This window comes from Saccopteryx leptura, chromosome 7 (assembly GCF_036850995.1).
Source record: "Saccopteryx leptura isolate mSacLep1 chromosome 7, mSacLep1_pri_phased_curated, whole genome shotgun sequence".
Lineage (NCBI taxonomy): Eukaryota > Metazoa > Chordata > Mammalia > Chiroptera > Emballonuridae > Saccopteryx > Saccopteryx leptura.
The window spans coordinates 82,210,436-82,228,856 of record NC_089509.1 but is presented as its reverse complement, the minus strand read 5'-3'; the positions used below and the strand labels follow the sequence as shown (position 1 = coordinate 82,228,856).

The window sequence follows — 18,421 nt, the reverse complement described above, 5'->3', positions numbered from 1 at the left end:
GCATCAGAATCCCCCATTTTCCGAGAAACCTCAGGGACTAATATCTCTCCTTGAGACCATTTTTAGGACCCATCAGCCTACGTGGGATGATTGTCAGCAGATTTTACAAACCCTCTTCACTTCTTTAGAAAGGGACAGAATAATGAGAGAAGCTGCTAAGGTGGTATTGGGGGAGGAAAGGGAAACTCGGGAGGGAAGAAGGGAAGTAGAAGATGCTCTCCCATCTCAACCTCCTACCTGGGACCCTAATACCGCTGGGGGAAGGGACGCGCTCCTCCAGTATCACCGGGCTCTGTTGAGGGGGCTCAAGGCAGCAGCTAGGAAGCCAACCAACTTTAGCAAGGTAAGTGAGGTCATCCAGGGAAGGGAAGAATCCCCAGCAGCTTTCTTAGAGAGACTCATGGAAGCATATAGAGTGTACACCCCCTTAGACCCAGAAGTGGAAGAAAACAAGAGGCTAATAAACATAGCCTTTGTAACTCAAGCCACTTCTGATATAAGGAAAAAGCTTCAGAAGATTGAGGGGTTCGAGGGAGAATAGGAGTAAGCTATTAGAAATAGCCCAGAAAGTATATATTAACAGGGATGATCCGGAGGTTGGCAGAGCAAAGGAGGTAGCCAAGATCCTGATTGCTGCTCAGAAACCTCCCCCCAAAGGAAAAGGGGGACAGAGAAAGGGCCAAGGACAGCAAATAGACAAGGATCAATGCGTCTATTGCAAGGAGAAAGGACACTGGAAGAGAGAGTGCCCAAAGTTGAGGGCCGACAGCCAGAGGCCAAAACAGGCCCCAGAGGTCTTGCTCCAAACCTTAGACTGACGGGGCCAGGGCTCCATTCCCGTCAGCTCCCAGGGGCCCATGGTCACCTTAACAGTTGAAGAAAACCATTAGACTTCCTAGTCGACACGGGAGCCATCTATTCAGTCCTAAAGAAACCACAGGGCCAGATGCAGAAGGCAACTACTAAGATAATAGGGGCAACAGGCAAAGCAGAAGCCTACCCATGGGCCACCGCAAGAATTACTGACTTAAGTCGAGGCACCATCACCTACTCTTTCCTAGTCGTTCCAGACTGCCCTTACCCACTGCTTGGAAGGGACTTATTACAGAAACTTCAGGCCACCATAACCTTCCAACGGGAAGAAAGCCCTCTGGGGAATGAAGAGGCAGAGGTCAGCATGGAAGTAACTGTCCCACTGTCTGAAGAACACTAACTTGCTACCGTCCTAGAAGGTAAGGAGGCCGAGGAAGGGGTTCCAGACGCCCTGTGTGCCCGGGTACCTGAGGTTTGGGCGGAAACCAACCCCCCAGGTTTGGCCGCCCACCAACCGCCTGTCCTGGTGCAACTGCTTAGCACTGCTAGACCAGTTAGGATCAGGCAGTACCCAGTCCCAGCCCGAGCTAGACAGGGAATCGCCCGGCACTTGCAATGCCTGCTGGGGGCAGGCATCCTTTGAAGGTGCCAATCAGCCTGGAACACCCCACTGCTTCCCATCCAGAAACCAGGGAGCCAAGGCTATCGTCCGGTCCAGGACTTGCGGGAAGTGAATGCACAGGTAGAGACTATTCATCCTATGGTGCCCAACCCATATACCTTACTGAGCTCATTGCCCCCAACTCATACCTATTCTGTCCTGGATTTAAAGGATGCCTTCTTTTGTATTCCCCTGGCACGTCAGAGCCAAGAGATCTTTGCCTTTGAATAGAATGACCCAGATAATGGACTGGTGGGGCAGTTCACATGGACTAGACTACCACAAGGGTTTAAGAATTCCCCCACCATTTTTAATGAAGCCCTCAGCAAAGATCAGCAAGCTTTCTGCTCCTCCCATCCGTCGATCGTACTGCTCCAGTATGTGGATGACATCCTCATAGCTGCCAAGGACGAAGGAGAGTATGAGGAAGCCACCTCGGACCTGCTACAAGATCTCGGGCGAATGGGGTATCGAGTCTCCGCCAAGAAGGCCCAGATTGTGACGCAAACTGTAAGTTATTTGGGGTATAACTTACAGGGAGGGCAAAGGACATTGTCCAGCCAGCGAATTCAGACGGTCTTGCAGATCCCCGAGCCTACTAACAAGAGGCAGGTACGAGAATTCCTGGGTGCAGTAGGATACTGCCGACTGTGGATATTAGGCTTTGCAGAACTAGCTAAACTCCTGCACGAACTAACCAGGGGTAAGGAAGAGCAGTTCACATGGACAGATAGGGAGAAGCAAGCATTCCAAGCACTTAAAAAGGCCCTAGTGGCTGCCCCAGCTTTGGCCCTCCCAGATCTGGCCAAACCCTTTCAGCTATTTATAGCACAAAAGGAATGGGGTAGCCTTAGGAGTACTGAGCCAGGAACTTGGGCCGTGGAAGAGACCTGTCGCCTATTTGTACAAGAAACTTGATCCTGTAGCCTCGGGATGGCCAACATGTCTGAGGGCACTTGCTGCCACCTCCATACTAGTCAAGGAGGCTAGTCAATTGACTTTAGGGCAAGACCTCCAAGTCACTGGGGAACACTATGTAGAGCAAGTGCTGCAATCACCTCCTGACAGGTGGCTATCTAATGCACGGCTAACGCAGTATCAGGCTCAGCTGCTGAACCCTCCATCTGTTCAGTTCCTCAAAACTGCGGCCCTGAACCCAGCAACCCTGTTGCCAATACCGGACTCCACTTTGGCCCACAGTTGCAAGCAAATCCTTGACACGGTGACTGGCTCCCACCCGGACTTAAGGGATAAAGCCTACGATAAGGTAGACCTGACTCTCTTTACTAACGGGAGCAGTTTTATTAAGGATGGACAGCGATATGCAGGGGCAGTAGTGACCGTGGAAAATAAGGTCCTGTGGCAGAAAGCACTACCGGCAGGAACATCTGCACAGAGGGCAGAGCTAATAGGACTAACCAGGGCCTTACAGATAGCGGAGGGAAAAGTTGCCAACATCTACACTGACAGCCGTTATGCATTTGCCACTGCCCATGTCCAAGGAGCCATATACAAGGAGAGAGGCCTCCTAACAGCAGGAGGGAAGGACATTAAGAACCACAGTGATGCCCTGGCTGGTTGGCTCAGTGGTAGAGCGTCGGCCTAGCGTGCGGAGGACCCGGGTTCGATTCCCGGCCAGGGCACACAGGAGAAGCACCCATTTGCTTCTCCACCCCTCCGCCGTGCTTCCCTCAGCCAAGGCTCCATTGGAGCAAAGATGGCCCGGGCGCTGGGGATGGCTCTGTGGCCTCTGCCCCAGGTGCTAGAGTGGCTCTGGTCGCAACATGGCGACGCCCAGGATGGGCAGAGCATCGCCCCCTGGTGGGCAGAGCGTCGCCCCATGGTGGGCATGCCGGGTGGATCCCGGTCGGGCGCATGCGGGAGTCTGTCTGACTGTCTCTCCCGTTTCCAGCTTCAGAAAAATGAAAGAAAAAAAAAAAAAAAAAGAACCACAGTGAAATTCTTGCCCTCCTAAACGCCATTTGGCTACCTACAAAAGTTGCCATCATCCACTGCAAAGGACATCAAAAAGGGGACTCTCCTATTGTAAAGGGTAACAACCTAGCAGACTCAGCTTCAAGAGAGGCAGCCACTGGGCCACAAGAAAGCCTTTTACCATTATTGCCTAAGCCAACGCTACTTCCGGATCCTAGATATTCCCCAGAAGAAGAGCAGGAAGGGATACAATTGAAGGGAAAGAGAAACCAGCAGGAATGGATAGAGCTTCCTGACTCCCGGCTCTATTTACCCCAGGGAATAGTAAGAGAAATAGTAGGAGATATTCATACTAGCACTCACCTAGGGCAGAATAAGCTAGAACAACTTATCAGGAAGTATTATGTAGGACCCAACATCAGGGATATTGTCCACTCCATTGTCTCGAGGTGCAGCATCTGTGCCAGAGTAAATGCGCAGAATAAGAAGCTACCCCCCTTTGTGAGGTATCGGGGGAAAGCTCTGGGAGAACTGTGGGAAATAGATTTCACAGAGATGACCCCTGGGAAGTCAGGTTATAAGTATCTATTAGTATTAATAGACACCTTCTCAGGATGGGTAGAAGCATTCCCCACGCGGGGAGAGGCTGCTTCCACAGTCTGCAAAGTCTTATTACGGGAAATCATACCTAGATATGGCATTCCCCTAGCCCTAGGATCAGACAATGGACCTGCATTCATATCTAGGATATCTCAAGAATTAGCCACTAAGTTAGGTATTAATTGGAAGTTGCATTGCATTTATAGGCCCCAAAGTTCAGGACAAGTAGAAAGAATGAACAGGACTCTGAAGGAACCTATAATTAAGCTAAGAGAGGAGACCGGCGAAAATTGGGTTGAGCTCCTCCCTTTCGCCCTTTTTAGAACCAGATGTACCCCTATCTCAATAAATGGACCCCTTATGAAATCTTATTTGGGCAACCTGTGCCCCTTGTACCTCAACTGACCAGAGGGGAACTAGAGATTTCTAATCATAATTTCCTCAAGTCCTTGTAGGCCCTGCAACACATCAGAAGCGAGGTGCGGGCCCTCCAGAGATCAGCCCAATTGAATGCAAAACACAGCTCCTGACTACCGGAGCCACCGGAGTTGGGACAGTGGGTGTGGATTCTCAACCACAGACGGGGCAACCTTGAGCCGTGTTGGAATGGACCGTTCCAGGTGATCCTGAGTACACCCACAGCTATCAAGGTAGCTGAAAAACCTTACTGGATCCACCTCTCCCACATAAAACCAGCCCAGCTTGACGAGGTAACAGGGGCCCAGGACTCGGACCTGAGAAAATGGAGAGTCCACGCAAATCCCAAGGACCCCTTAAGGTTGCGGTTCTCATCCACACCCTAGGAGGACTACTGTGTCTATTAAATTTTACAGAGGGAGGATTGGGGCCGGCACCAAACGTGGAAGAGCTACTCAGGACACTGTATGGCTCCCCTTGTGACTGCAGAGGAGGAACCACTACCACTAGACCAGCGAAATACACAAGGCAGGTTGATTGTAATAGCAAAATAGCGTACCTCGCCATGACACCGGGTATAGGGGGAGGTATCACCCAAGACTGGGTCTGCAATAACAAACCCCGCATAATTCCCCCTACTCAAGGCAAGCCAGGACCCTGTCCTGCTGAGTGCACTAGTTTCTATGATCAAATGCACTCCTCCTGTTACGAGGAATTTCAGGAATGCACTAGTTATGATACTACCTACTTCACTGCCATCCTTCGGAGAACTCGAGTGGGCGTTATGCCGGAGATAGGATCACATGGCCACATGCAAGCTTCGTGCAAAGGGACGCGCAGCAAGCCCGTATGTTAGTCTAAGAAATCCCCACTACATGTTTCGGATGGAGGAGGACCCCAAGATACTATCAGGGAATCTATAGTGCAAGAAATAATTGAACAAATTATTAACCTTATGTACCCAAAAATTAATTATCATCCTTTGGCTTTGCCAAAAGCACAAGGTGTCGACTTAGACACTCAGTCGTCTGATATACTCCTAGCTACCTATCAGGCACTTAATGCCTCGAATCCTACTCTAGCTGCTGATTGCTGGTTTTGTATGACCCTAGGCACCCCCATGCCAACTGCTTTACCAACATCGTTCAATGAGTCTATGCTTACCCAATATCCTAATTGCAGTGCTAACACTCCTTTTAGAGTTCAGCCCATAGACTTCCTCAATGTTTCTTGCATCCTAAGTCATCCACAAAATAACAGTTCTGATACAGATGTTGGGTTTGCGGATTTTGCTAATTGTAGCGAATTCATTAACTCCAGCTCTCCCCTCTGCCTTGGCAGGGGACAAGTGTTGTTATGTGGAGGTAATCTAGCTTTCTCTTACTTGCCTACCAACTGGACCAGGGTCTGTGTGCTAGCCACTCTATTGCCAGATATAGACATTATACCTGGGGATGAGCCTGTCTCTGTCCCTACTTTAGACTATATCGCAGGTCGCTCTAAGAGAGCTGTTACACTCATCCCACTGTTAGTAGGCCTGGGTATTACCGGGGCTGTAGCTACTGGTACTGCTGGACTAGGGGTGGGCCGTTCATTCCTATACTAAGCTTTCTAACAAGCTAATAGATGATATTCAAGCTATATCCAGTACTATCCAGGATATTCAAGATCAGTTAGATTCTCTAGCAGAAATGGTCCTGCAAAATAGAAGGGGCTTAGACTTACTTACAGCAGAGCAGGGAGGCATCTGTTTGGCTTTACAGGAACGTTGCTGCTTCTATGTCAACAAATCTGGTATAGTCCGAGATAAAATCAAAAGGCTACAAGAAGAGCTAGTAAAGGAAAGAAGAGAGGTCTTTGAAAGCCCCCTGTGGAGTAGCCTCAACGGAGCTTTGCCTTACCTTCTCCCTTTGCTAGGTTTCTTATGCCTATTGTCCTTAGGGCCCATTTTGTTCAACAAGCTACTCAGTTATGTTAAAGAAAGAATAGATGTTGTAAAGTTGATGGTACTGTCCCAACCTTATACCATTCTTCCCACTGATGAAGAATCAAGGGTTTGATTTATGCCCAAAAGAGATGGGGGAATGTTAGATTCAGGAAGATGTGCTGAGACTGCCAGAATGTAACTATTGAAGGAGCCGGAACAGGGAGGTGCTGATAGAGCCCCTGTGAGGCTGAGAACAAAGAAGATCAGCACAAAGGAAGACAAACGTTTGCATTCCATTGGTCAGAGACCTTTATCAGAAGTTTATGTTTGAAATTCTCCACTAAGCTAAACCCAGCCCCTGTTGCTATGCTGCGTGCGACCCCCTTAGCGAATAGGTAACTGCCACATCTGCTTCTGTAAATGCTTGCTTACTTAGGATATATAAGGACCTGGCTGTAAGCGCCAGGGGCGACTCCCATTTGCATCTCCCTGTGAGTACAGTGTCTCCGGACATCTGGGGAGTTTGCCCCTGCGCAGGTTAAACTTGGCCAATAAAGTACGATTTAAGCTCCTGAAAGTCTCCGACGTTTGTTCTCGTACCCGGTGGATCCAACATTAGCCACCCAAATCAACAACCAGATGCTAAAGATAAATCAGCCCAAATTCTATCTCCAGTTCCACTTCTCTCCCAGCACAAGAAGGTCCCAGCTGTGGCTGGCCTCCTGGCCCTGACTACCCTTGCAGTGTGTATTGCTTGCTTGGGGGCGCCAACTAATTTCCATGTCTCCCTTTCCCACCACCATCCCAACCCAATGCTTATTTCCCCTTCAGATTTCACAGGACCTGAGTTGTATTCCATTAGGCATCTAACTGTTTCCTTCAAACATGGTTCGTCCCTGAGGTTCTTCAGATACGTAGATATTTTAGGTCAAGTCATCAAAGCAAATGCAGCGCTCTTCTTTTCTGTCTTATTTCTTTCACTTAGTAAAATCCAGCCCTACCAGGACTGACACGCTTCTATCTGTGTTTGGTGCCCTGCACTAAGAAAGCCAGGTAGTCATGACACCTTGTATGTTCTGTTGCTCCAGAGGAGGGGCTGCCAAACAGATGCAGGCAAGACAAGAAGTTTGTTTGGCCTGAGCTGTTTTAAAAACATTTTCATTACCATTACATATTATACTCAAGAGATGCTTTACATACAAACTTACATATTTAGCTTCATTTGAAAAATCTAAAGATTTTTGCCATGCTGGACCCAAATTCCCAGGTGGCAACAGCTGGGTGAGCTCAGTGGCGACCCTTCCTTGCCCCTCTGATAGAGAATGCCCCTCCGTGATTGTCACCACTCTACAAGGTTCCCACTCACAGCACGAGAGCTGGTTTCACTTGTGACCTGCTGTCCCTGAAGGGGTTGGATTCGAAAGGAGTCCGAATCTGAGAGTTCGTTCGAAGTTGTTTCCAGTCGTGAAGGGGTGACCTCCTCCGTACCTTCGGTTTTACGTTGCATGGCCGTGTCTCCCTTTGCCCAGCTCTCCTAGTTCTCATTCCAACAACTGCTTTCCTTTCTCGCAATCTCCATCTTGTCTGACATCTAAGTATCGGACTCCTATAGAGGCATCTGGCCTGGCAACCTCCCACAAGAAGTGGCATCATTCCAGGCCATGTGGCAGAAAGCACTGCAGACCTCATCCATAGATGGATGAAATCTTCATTTCCAGATTACTTCTCTTTGAAGAGAAACATTTCCCTTGAAATCCTAAATTCTCAGTTACAACATTTCTCAAACTTACTATGCACACAGTCCACTCGGGGATCCTGTTGAAATGCAGGTTCTGACTCTGGGTCTGGCAGGGGGCCCGGAAGTCTGCATTTCTAACGAGCTCCCAGGCGATGCAGAGGCTGCTGGTGTGTGGACTACACTTTGAATTAGCAAAAAGTTAGAGAACTTACAAAATAAGAAAAAGGTTTCGGAGATGAGAATTATCTGAATGAATCAGACCTCCAAAGACTTGACTTTCTCCCATTTTAAAACTACAAAAATGTTCATCTTTTTGCACCTGTGCCAACTTAATATCTGCCTTATATAAATAACAGTCTTTCAGAATGGTCCATGAGAAACAGATGGTTCCTTCAGCATTAGGCATCGATTATTGCACATTCACTGTATGATCAATACTGGGCATTATAAAGAGGGGTTGGCCATGTTTCCATATATTCAAAGTGCTTAAAATCGAGTTGGCAAAAAGACTAACAGGAAACAGCAGCGCACCACCGAAAGCAGCACATCTTAACTGGTATTAAATAGTGATTCCCAAGTAGAGTAGCGTATCAGCATCCGGGTGTGGGGGGAAGGTGTCAAATCAACACACTTCCCTCTATACCCCCAAATTATGATGTTCACGTTACCCCCCATCCCCTATCCTTACTATCAATCACTGACAAAGGAAGCTGCAAGTACTTTTAGGAGTGCCTTATTCTGCAGAAGGATAAGATGGGGAAAAAGATGATGGTAACTACCATTTTTCAATTGTATACCGCAGTGGATGGCAAACCGCGGCTGGCAAGCCACATGCTCATTCAACTCCTGCATGAGTCCATGAATCGCACCCCCACCCCCAGTGCTGCCTATTTGCGGTGTGTCTCCAGTCACCTGACTCACAGACACCCCATGGGTACCAGCCCCCAGTGCTGCGCCCTCAGGTGGTATTTTGTGGTAGAGCCACACTCCAGGGCCCAGAGCTGCCAGCTCGGTTTGCGGACCACTGCCCCAGGGAAAGAAGCAGAAGGTATTTTGTGGTTCCCACTAGTCTTGAGACTGGCTGGTTCCCAACCTCTCTGGGCCTTGTTTTTCCCACCTGAAAAATAAAAAATGTGAAAGCTGAGGCTGATTACCTTGGAAAGGAGAAGGGGGGGAGGGGAAGGGGGGGAGGGAGATGGCGGTAAGGGGAAAGGGGGAGGGGAAGGGGGAAGGGGAGGGGAGAAGGGGTAGGGGATAAGGGGGTAGGGGGAAGGGGGAAAAGGGAAGGCAGAAGGGGAGCCACATGCTCACTCAACTCAGGAGCCGGGTTTGCCCACCACTGGTATACCGGGAGATAGAGAGGCTGGTGGGCATTCTGGGTGCGAAGTGCTTCTAGGTGAGTGATGGGAAGAAGACCTGCCTGATTAAAGTAAACAGAGTACCCCGCTCACCACCCTCCCATTCTAGGTGAAGGAAGCATAAAAAACAATCCCCTACAATCATTAAAGAGAGATTTCTTCACAGGAAGGCTTAACTAGGTTGCCTCTCAGGTTCTCTCCAATTTTTCCTCAACTGCAGAACAAACTCTGAATTTTCCTCTAACACCTAATCCTAACCTGAGTCACTTGCCTTGCCTGCTGTGTTCCATGGGAATAAAGTGGAGAAATTATGGACATGTGAAAGTCCCTATAAATCTGAGAAAAAGCGTAAATCACTGCAGTTAATTTGTTAATTTCTGCTGCTGCTGCTCAGCATCCCAGTTCTTCAAGACCATTCTTACATGTCTTATTTCCAACTCTGTCATCAATCATCTTTGTGACTCTTCTCTGAGCCCAGTCCAAACTGTCATCATCCCAATTATAAAGGCAAGTGACGAATTACACAAGGTCTACCTGACCACTCTGTCTAAAGGAAGTATCAGTTACACTCCATTCTCTAAGTCGCCTTCTACAGAGCATTTATCATACTTCCAACTAGTTTCTTCATTTTGAAAATATATCAAAAATAGATTCATAAGTCCATGTTGTTCAGAAATTAATATAATAGGAGCCAATATACCATCACCCAGATTTAACAAATGTAAACATTTCTGCCACATTTGCTTTGCAATTATATATTTCTTTATCATATCCTTGTTGCCTGTTTCCTATGAGATTCTCAGTTTGATCTGGGCAGGGTCACGTCTAATTATTAGCTGCTTTTATACCTATCACTTAGCATAGAGCCTGGTACATATAAGGCTCTCAATGTTTGTTCAATGCATCATGCCTCTGTCCTAAAATTAAATAACGGGCATCACTGTAGAAAAGTTTTCAGGCCAAAGACAATGACTCCATCTTTATTTAAGTTTTGAAAAAAGAAACTGATCTTTATTGAAGGATGAGGGTTCAAATTTAAATATGTGTTATCTCTAGATATCACACATTCTAGTGCAGGGGTCCCCAAACTTTTTTCACAGGGGGCCAGTTCACTGTGCCTCAGACCGTTGGAGGGCCGGACTATAAAAAAAACTATGAACAAATCCCTATGCACACTGCACATACTTATTTTAAAGTAAAAAGACAAAACTGAAATAAATACAATATTTAAAATAAAGAACAAGTAAATTTAAATCAACAAACTGACCAGTATTTCAATGGGAACTATGCTCCTCTCACTGACCACCAATGAAAGAGGTGCCCCTTCCAGAAGTGCGGTGGGGGGCCGGATAAATGGCCTCAGGGGGCCGCATGCGGCCCGCGAGCGTAGTTTGGGGACCCCTGTTCTAGTGGGTTTGCTGAGCAAGGCACAGAACTTGCCTCTTTGGATAGTTGGTGTATCTGCCTAACGACATGGAGATATAGATGAGCTCTCAAAGTCTCTTCTAGTTAGAAGATGCCAACTCAATGGCTTAAAGAAGGAAAGAACAGAAGAAGAAAAGGAGGAAGGGAGGAAAGAAGACAGGGAGGGCGGTCTACGCAAAGAGAATCTGAAAGCACTGGAGATTCTTCATGTTGGCTAGGTTAGGTCAGCTGCAATACAGATCATGTCCCGAAAACATTTGAGTATCAAGCCCAATTTGTCTGAAATAAAGCCAAGCCTAAGGCAAAGGTATAAGAAAGTCACATCCAATTGCCAGACTTGTCCACCTCTTTCTTTGTGTACCCCTTTGCCAGGTTTTTAAAGCAAAATCCTAAACGTCTAGGTCCCTCCCACCATGGTTGTCCATATACTCTCAAAGATCAAGTACACATTTGGACCTTCTCTCCGTCAACATTATTGGGACTAAGTGCCATTTTGTTGTGCTCTTATTCTTCCAATGGGTCACTGAGAAGTAATAAGCTTATTTAAAGGATGATCCATTACTGAAAGTATTAGTGCCTTAACCATATGGTTAATGTAGACCTCCAACTCTTTTAACAAAAAGTTAGTGCTAAGATTGTAGCAGAACGTTTTGTTAACAATTCTTCCTCACTCCCTGTCCTTGATGTGGTTCACTGTGGGCGGAGTATACAGTTGAGGTATGCCACTTTATATAAGAGAAATCATTTGTAATCATTGTGATGAAGAAACATTTTTCTTAGGCCACAGATAAAATACTATATGAGCACAATTCCCTAAACAGCCAGTACATTTACATGCACAGAGAAAAAGTGGTCTAGTCCCTGCCTGTCACTGACCAGACTTACACACCCAGGGACCACAATTTGATGTATCCAGTTCTCATTCTTCCTTTTAATATTTCCTCAAGATCAGAAGGCACTACATCTTCTCTGAGAGAAGCACGTAAACTGGCTTCTAGGTACAACTTCTTTTCCTCCTGAAACCATCACCTTCTTACCTGAACATGAAACTAGTACTTTGTCAGTCCTGCCCCCTGAGCAACTTTCTAGTTTCATAAGTAGTGGTTAACGCAAAGAAAAACCTCTTCCCTTATAGCTCAAGTTTTCAGTGATAAATGAACAAAGCATCACCAAGCCCTCCCCCCCTGAACAAATGCCAAGAGCTGATTCATTCTCTGCATGACATTCTCTGCATGCATAAAGTGAAATATCTGCTAGCATGTACTTGACAGTAATCGCTCTTTCACACACTTACTCCGCTGATATTATGCAACGGCCAACCGTGTCATTTGACAAAGGAATTCCATCAATAACTCCTGGTTTCTCTCTAAGGATGATGTTTGTCTCTTAAATTTCCAGTTGATTTTCTAAGTCTCTCTTCAAGAACATGACTCATTCTTATTTTTGTTACAAGGATCCTTTAATGACGAGACTAGAGTTTTGGTCTCTTATCTACCTTTTAGCAATATAATACACTAATTTTGTAATGGAAAGCTTTATTGTGTGCTTGCCCTGGAACACTTCAATAGTGTAACAGAGAAGCCACTGTGCTTTGTTTGAAAATGACACCAAAACATCCATGGCTTCATGCCACTATTAGACAAAGTTTCATAACAGGCGATGACTGGGGGTTAGGAGCAAATGCCTGGGAAATCTATATAAATAGTTTTGAGATAGTCATCGTCATACATCCAGTTGTACTTTCCATTTTCAGGTACTGTATGAAAGCATCACTCCCATGGATTCCCTTGTTTTTATGCATATTCACATTTTGTAGTGGCAGTGAGATTCAGTTCTCTAAATATGTTTATGACATAAACTGTAGCATTTACATTACTATTTTCATCACTATTTTCACTCTTCAATGAACCATTTTGAGCCACTGATCTATTTTTGTGACACAGGGATATAATTTAAGATCAGCAACAACAACAACAAAATAACGTATTTTAACAAATAAACAATTAGCAAATGACATAAAAAAGTATATTAACCAAGATAAAGTACACCATATGTAAGGCAAGCTATACTGTCCAGTGCAGTTTTCACAGCACACAGTTTTTAAAGTTATGAGTTTTAAGAACACAATGGGGCCCTGGCCGGTGTGCAGAAGTCCCGGGTTTGATTCCCGGCCAGGGCACACAGGAGAAGCGCCCATCTGCTTCTCCAACCCTCCCCCTCTCCTTCCTCTCTGTCTCTCTCTTCCCCTCCCGCAGCCGAGGCTCCATTGGAACAAAGATGGCCCAGGCGCTGGGGATGGCTCCTTGGCCTCTGCCCCAGGCGCTAGAGTGGCTCTGGCTGCAACAGAGCCACGCCCCAGAGGGGCAGAGCATCGCCCCCTGGTGGGCAGAGCCTCGCCCCTGGTGGGCGTGCCCAGTGGATCCCGGTCGGGCGCATGCAGGAGTCTGTCTGTCTCTCCCCGTTTCCAGCTTCAGAAAAATACACACACACACACACACAAAAAAAAGAGAACACAATGGGATTTCTGCTAAAATATTATATGATTACTCTGATATCTCTCAAGATCCTACTGTTCTGTCTCTCTGACGCCACCTTTCTGATCTCATTTCCAATCCCCAGTGGTCACCCCCACCTCCTCAAGCTGGTCTTGCTAATCTTTGAACACATCCAGAAACAATCTCACCTGTGGGCCTTTACACTGGCTGCTCCCTCTGCCTGAAACACTGCTCTCAGGTATTTGCATACATAACCTCCCTCACTTCCTTTTAAGTCTTTAAGTTCTCTTTCACCATGAACCCTACACAACCATATTTATCTTGTTATAATGTTGCTTTCTTCCAAAGCATTTACCTCCTTTTATCAGGCTATATAATTTACTCATTTATTTGTTTTAATGTCTGTCTCCCACTCCCATCCCTCCACTCCCAATAGAATGAAAACTCCACAAGGGCAGAGATTTGTGTTTTATCTATTGGTATATCCCCATTACCTAGATCAGAGACTGACTACTGACTCATGGAAGGTGCTCAGTAAATAGTAGTAGAATAAATGAATAAGCCCTGGCCGGTTGGCTCAGCGGTAGAGCGTCGGCCTAGCGTGTGGAGGACCCGGGTTCGATTCCCGGCCAGGGCACACAGGAGAAGCGCCCATTTGCTTCTCTACCCCTCCGCCGCGCTTTCCTCTCTGTCTCTCTCTTCCCCTCCCGCAGCCAAGGCTCCATTGGAGCAAAGATGGCCCGGGCGCTGGGGATGGCTCTGTGGCCTCTGCCTCAGGCGCTAGAGTGGCTCTGGTTGCAACATGGCGACACCCAGGATGGGCAGAGCATCGCCCCCTGGTGGGCAGAGCATCGCCCCTGGTGGGCGTGCCGGGTGGATCCCGGTCGGGCGCATGCGGGAGTCTGTCTGACTGTCTCTCCCTGTTTCCAGCTTCAGAAAAATGAAAAGAAAAAAAAAAAAGTTTTAATTGCTTTTTATTTCTAACCACCAAATTGTCTGTGGATCTTACTTTGAAAAGTAAACAGAAAATGGAGAGCCATCAAAGGTTTTTAAGCAAGAGAATTATACCAACATATCGGTATTAGAACCACACAGGTGAGAAGATGAATTAAAATTTGGAAAGACTGGATGCAGAGGGCTTAAAAAGTCAACCCATGAAAGAGATTGTGAAGGCCATGGTTTTCCAAATGACTAGGCCTTCTTAACTGGTTAACTTCAACCCCACAATATACATATCTATAGATATATGACCAATGTTTGTGTAAAATAAACAAACATATATGCATGCACACACAAATATATATGAACAAATCTGAATGAAAGCTAAGGACATTTTTCTATCATATGTATCTTCTTCGTATAAAAGCTAAGGACTTAGGTCATAGTTAAAATAACCATACTTCATAGTTTTCCTGGAGAGCCTCAGATTATGGTGCTTGATCTGGTACTATTTCCAGTTAGTATCCTTCTTACTCTCAAAAATTTCCTTGTCTGGACAAGAAAAAAAAATTACATAGTCATGCTACTTATAAAGGAAATATATAAATTTCTTCTTATTCAGGCACACTGACCAATCTTTTGAGGATTTTAATGGCACGGGTATGGAAGGAAAAGGTGATGGCCATAATTAACTGTAGAACCAACTGGGCCCAATGCAATTAAACTATTAGAAATAGATGATTCTTTAGCAAAGGAGCACAGCAACTGTTGCAGAAATAGGTACCACAGGCTTCATATATCTAGCTTTGGAACCCAAACCTCCACCAGGTTACCTGTGCTACTACCTTAAACCCCTATGAGAATTTTCACATGGTGAACAGGCTCAACAAGTTCTGCTCTGCAAGTCCTCTGCATGAAAAGCTGAGACCCAAACCCAAGATGGGAGTCAGAAGAGAGGATGGAAAATAGAGGCTCTTCTTCACCCTTGCGGCCCAGATAGCTAGGAAACAAGGAGAACGTGGAGTCAAGTCTTCGGAACAACATTTGTGTTCTGAACTCTCAGTAGACATCCAAGATTGGACCAAACACTAGACTTTGAAACTTGCGTTCATATCTGCTAGAGCCATGCATCCATCAGGTCTACAAACAGATTCTGCTGAAGCTGCTCTTCCGAGTCATACGAGTTGTCTCAATTTGTGTCAGCCCCAGGTAAATGGGCAAGTGTTCATTTCTACTGCTCTAAAGACAATAATAACCCAGGCTTAGAACCATGCTAGACAATTAACAACTTAAGGATATTTTATTTTCTACATGTGTAAACATATGACAAGCAATCAGTTACCTTATTCTTCTATCTTCCTTGATATTTTTTCCATACGTCTATTTTGTTTGCTTTTTTTTACATTTTTTATCTTTGCATAATAATAAAAGACTGAAATAAAGCAAGACTCAAAATGTGAGGCCAGGAGAGACGGATAAAGTACGAGATTCACTAATATGTAGGATGTCCATATAATTTATCACCTAAACCAGAACACTTTCAAATGTGATAGGGGGTGTATTTGATTTCTTGACAACATAGGTCAACAGGAATAAACTGGAACTGTTGCAGGCAAACCAGGACGTCTGGTCGCCCCATACAAAAAGGCACCCTGTGTGTAAAGAAGCAACCTCTGCCTCTGTTAGGTCAACCGAAATTCAAATACAGTCCTCTCTTTTTCATGCCAGGCCTGTCTTTCCACAGTGGAGTTGGAAACTCCCTATCTAACAAACCGTGCAAAACTGGTTCCATTTTTACCCAAGAAAGCAGGCAGTAACATGCTAGAATAGAGACCTGGGCCAAATCCACAGCAAACCCCAGGCCTGGAGCTTCAGGTTTCTCTTAAAGGAGCCCTTCCACAAGACAGACACAGATTTAACAAGTAATAAGAGGGTACACAGGTACCAGCCACAGATTTAACAAGTATTTTGAATGTTCTATCTTTTCATTGATGCCACAGCACACATTGAAACCGGACAGAGCCCAAAAAGCCACCTCTCCTGCAAAACACATTCAGAAGAAAGGCCACACAGGATCTGTCCTCAACTACAGGTAACAACCTTAGTTTCTTTGCCTTTTGCTGAGATCAGTGATGCAAAGGCTTTAAACGAGTAAGAAAATATGTTTTTCTCCCAAGATCACATTACTCAAGTTAAACAGAGCCAATGCTTACTTTTATTGCCTACTTCCTGTTCAGAGGAGTTAAACATTGTTCATGTTCTTCATTAAATCTATTCCTGTATCTAGTGAATATTAATTTACTGGAATCTTTTCCCTCACATTCACAAAGAAGGAAGACCAATTTGTAATCTAGTAGCAATCTGCAGTACATAAACAATCTACAATGGTGATAGGAACAAAAAAGCTCCAGCTGGCTTATCTCAAATGTTCAGAATGACTCTGACTTCTTCACAGGCTCCACAATCATTCATAAAGATTCACTGCCAAAGGCTGCTCAACTCTGTGATGGAGGCAATGGTAAAGCTATCCATTGCGAGGGGTGGGGGGTGGGGGTGGCAAATTCTGGGGGTTAGGAAACCACCTGTCATAGAGAAGGTGGAAGAAACTCCTTTTGAATTAATACAGTTGCATAAAAGTCCTTTCTCATAGCTAAAAGATGCTATGAGTCCAAGGAGCCCTTCAGTGAAATGAACAAGAGCTAAGAAAGTCATGACTTTTTACCTTCTATAACTGGTACAATAATATTAAATTCAAAGACATGTTTTGTTAACGTAACTGTTTAAACTACTTCACATAACCACAAATGAGGCCAAAATGGGCCAAAGAAATAAAACAAATAGTTTACTTATGACTTTTTTAAATGTACAAAGAAAGAAGAAATTAATTGGTTAGGCTACTGGGTGGAAAGGTTATAATGTCTCTTTCGAGAGATTAAAATTATGTTTTCCCCACCTTCTACCCCACCCTACCCCACCCTCCCAACAGTGAAGTGGGTAATTTCTGAGGAATACAATGACCCTTTATGCTGGGCTGTGCTTGTGCGCTAGGGATGCCATCTGTCTCCCACACTATATAAACAATCCCTGCAGGAATCTTCTGATGACCAAACAGATTAGCAACCTCCAGATTTTCACACCATGAATAATATCCCCATCCAAATTAGGCTTCTTGCTTCAATAACTCCACAGATAAGCCCAATAACTGATCCTTCTTTGTTTATAAGGTAATGTGTCAGTTTAAAGATATCCTCTCAGAACACACACCCATATGTTTTTTGTGTTTTGTTTGTTTGTTTGTTTGTTGGGGGGGGGGGGCTTTCTAGGCAACGAAGAAATGCCTAGAAATGCCTGTTCCTTGAGGGAACAGAAGAAAGAGTAAAAAGAAAATCATACTTATAAGTCAAACGATGAATACATTAAATATCACTAGGTCTAATAGAAGACTCTAATAATTACATTAGAATTACTTTTCTAAATGACCTAGAAAACTACTCGAGAAAAGATAAGTTTCCCACTTTGACAAAGGTATAGGTACAATGAGCATTCCGAGTGTGCTTGACTCTAGGACAGTGTAAGCATAAACATACCAGAAAAGCTAAAGCCTCCCGGGAAGTTTGCCTACGTCCACCGCTAACTAGGACGATCACCGATGCTTGCTTTCTCCAAGTTTAAGACCTATTGATCCCTTGCAACTCTGGGAGCTCTCTGTAGTGTCTCCAAAGACTTCCAACTCTAAAGGGAATAAACGTGCCTGTGAAGATGCTCCTAAAACTGATAATTATCAAGGAAAAACACTTGGGCACTGCTAACAGAGAAAAAGGCATGGCACGGAAGAGCCAGCCCTCTGCAGTTGCACGTCCTCGTAGACGACTACGTCTAAATCTGCAGCCCCAGTTTCCTCCAGGCCCCAAACCCCAGCAGAGGATGTTCACAACACACTCCAAATCAAAAAGGAAACGAAGCCTCCGCTCCCTCAAGTGATGCTCAAAGGACCCAAAAGTCTCAGCTCCCCAGGATAACCAAACCATGAGACACGTCCCAGAGTCTCTCGCCCGCGTTTTAGGGCAACAGAAGTCAAAATGTCAAATGAATGACGGCGTTGGAGCGCGAGGA

At 45.5% G+C, this 18,421-nt stretch overlaps 1 protein-coding gene and 1 non-coding gene across 4 annotated transcripts in view; one reads left to right on the top strand and one right to left on the bottom strand.

Annotated features, from left to right (window-relative positions):
* The window catches only part of HECW2 (HECT, C2 and WW domain containing E3 ubiquitin protein ligase 2), a 424,054-nt gene that overhangs the window by 404,504 nt on the left and 1,129 nt on the right, over positions 1 to 18,421 (bottom strand). The gene's annotated exons all lie outside the window — the stretch shown is intronic.
* Positions 3,042 to 3,117, top strand: TRNAA-AGC (transfer RNA alanine (anticodon AGC)). Its single transcript has one exon. It is a non-coding gene; the product is annotated as a tRNA-Ala (tRNA).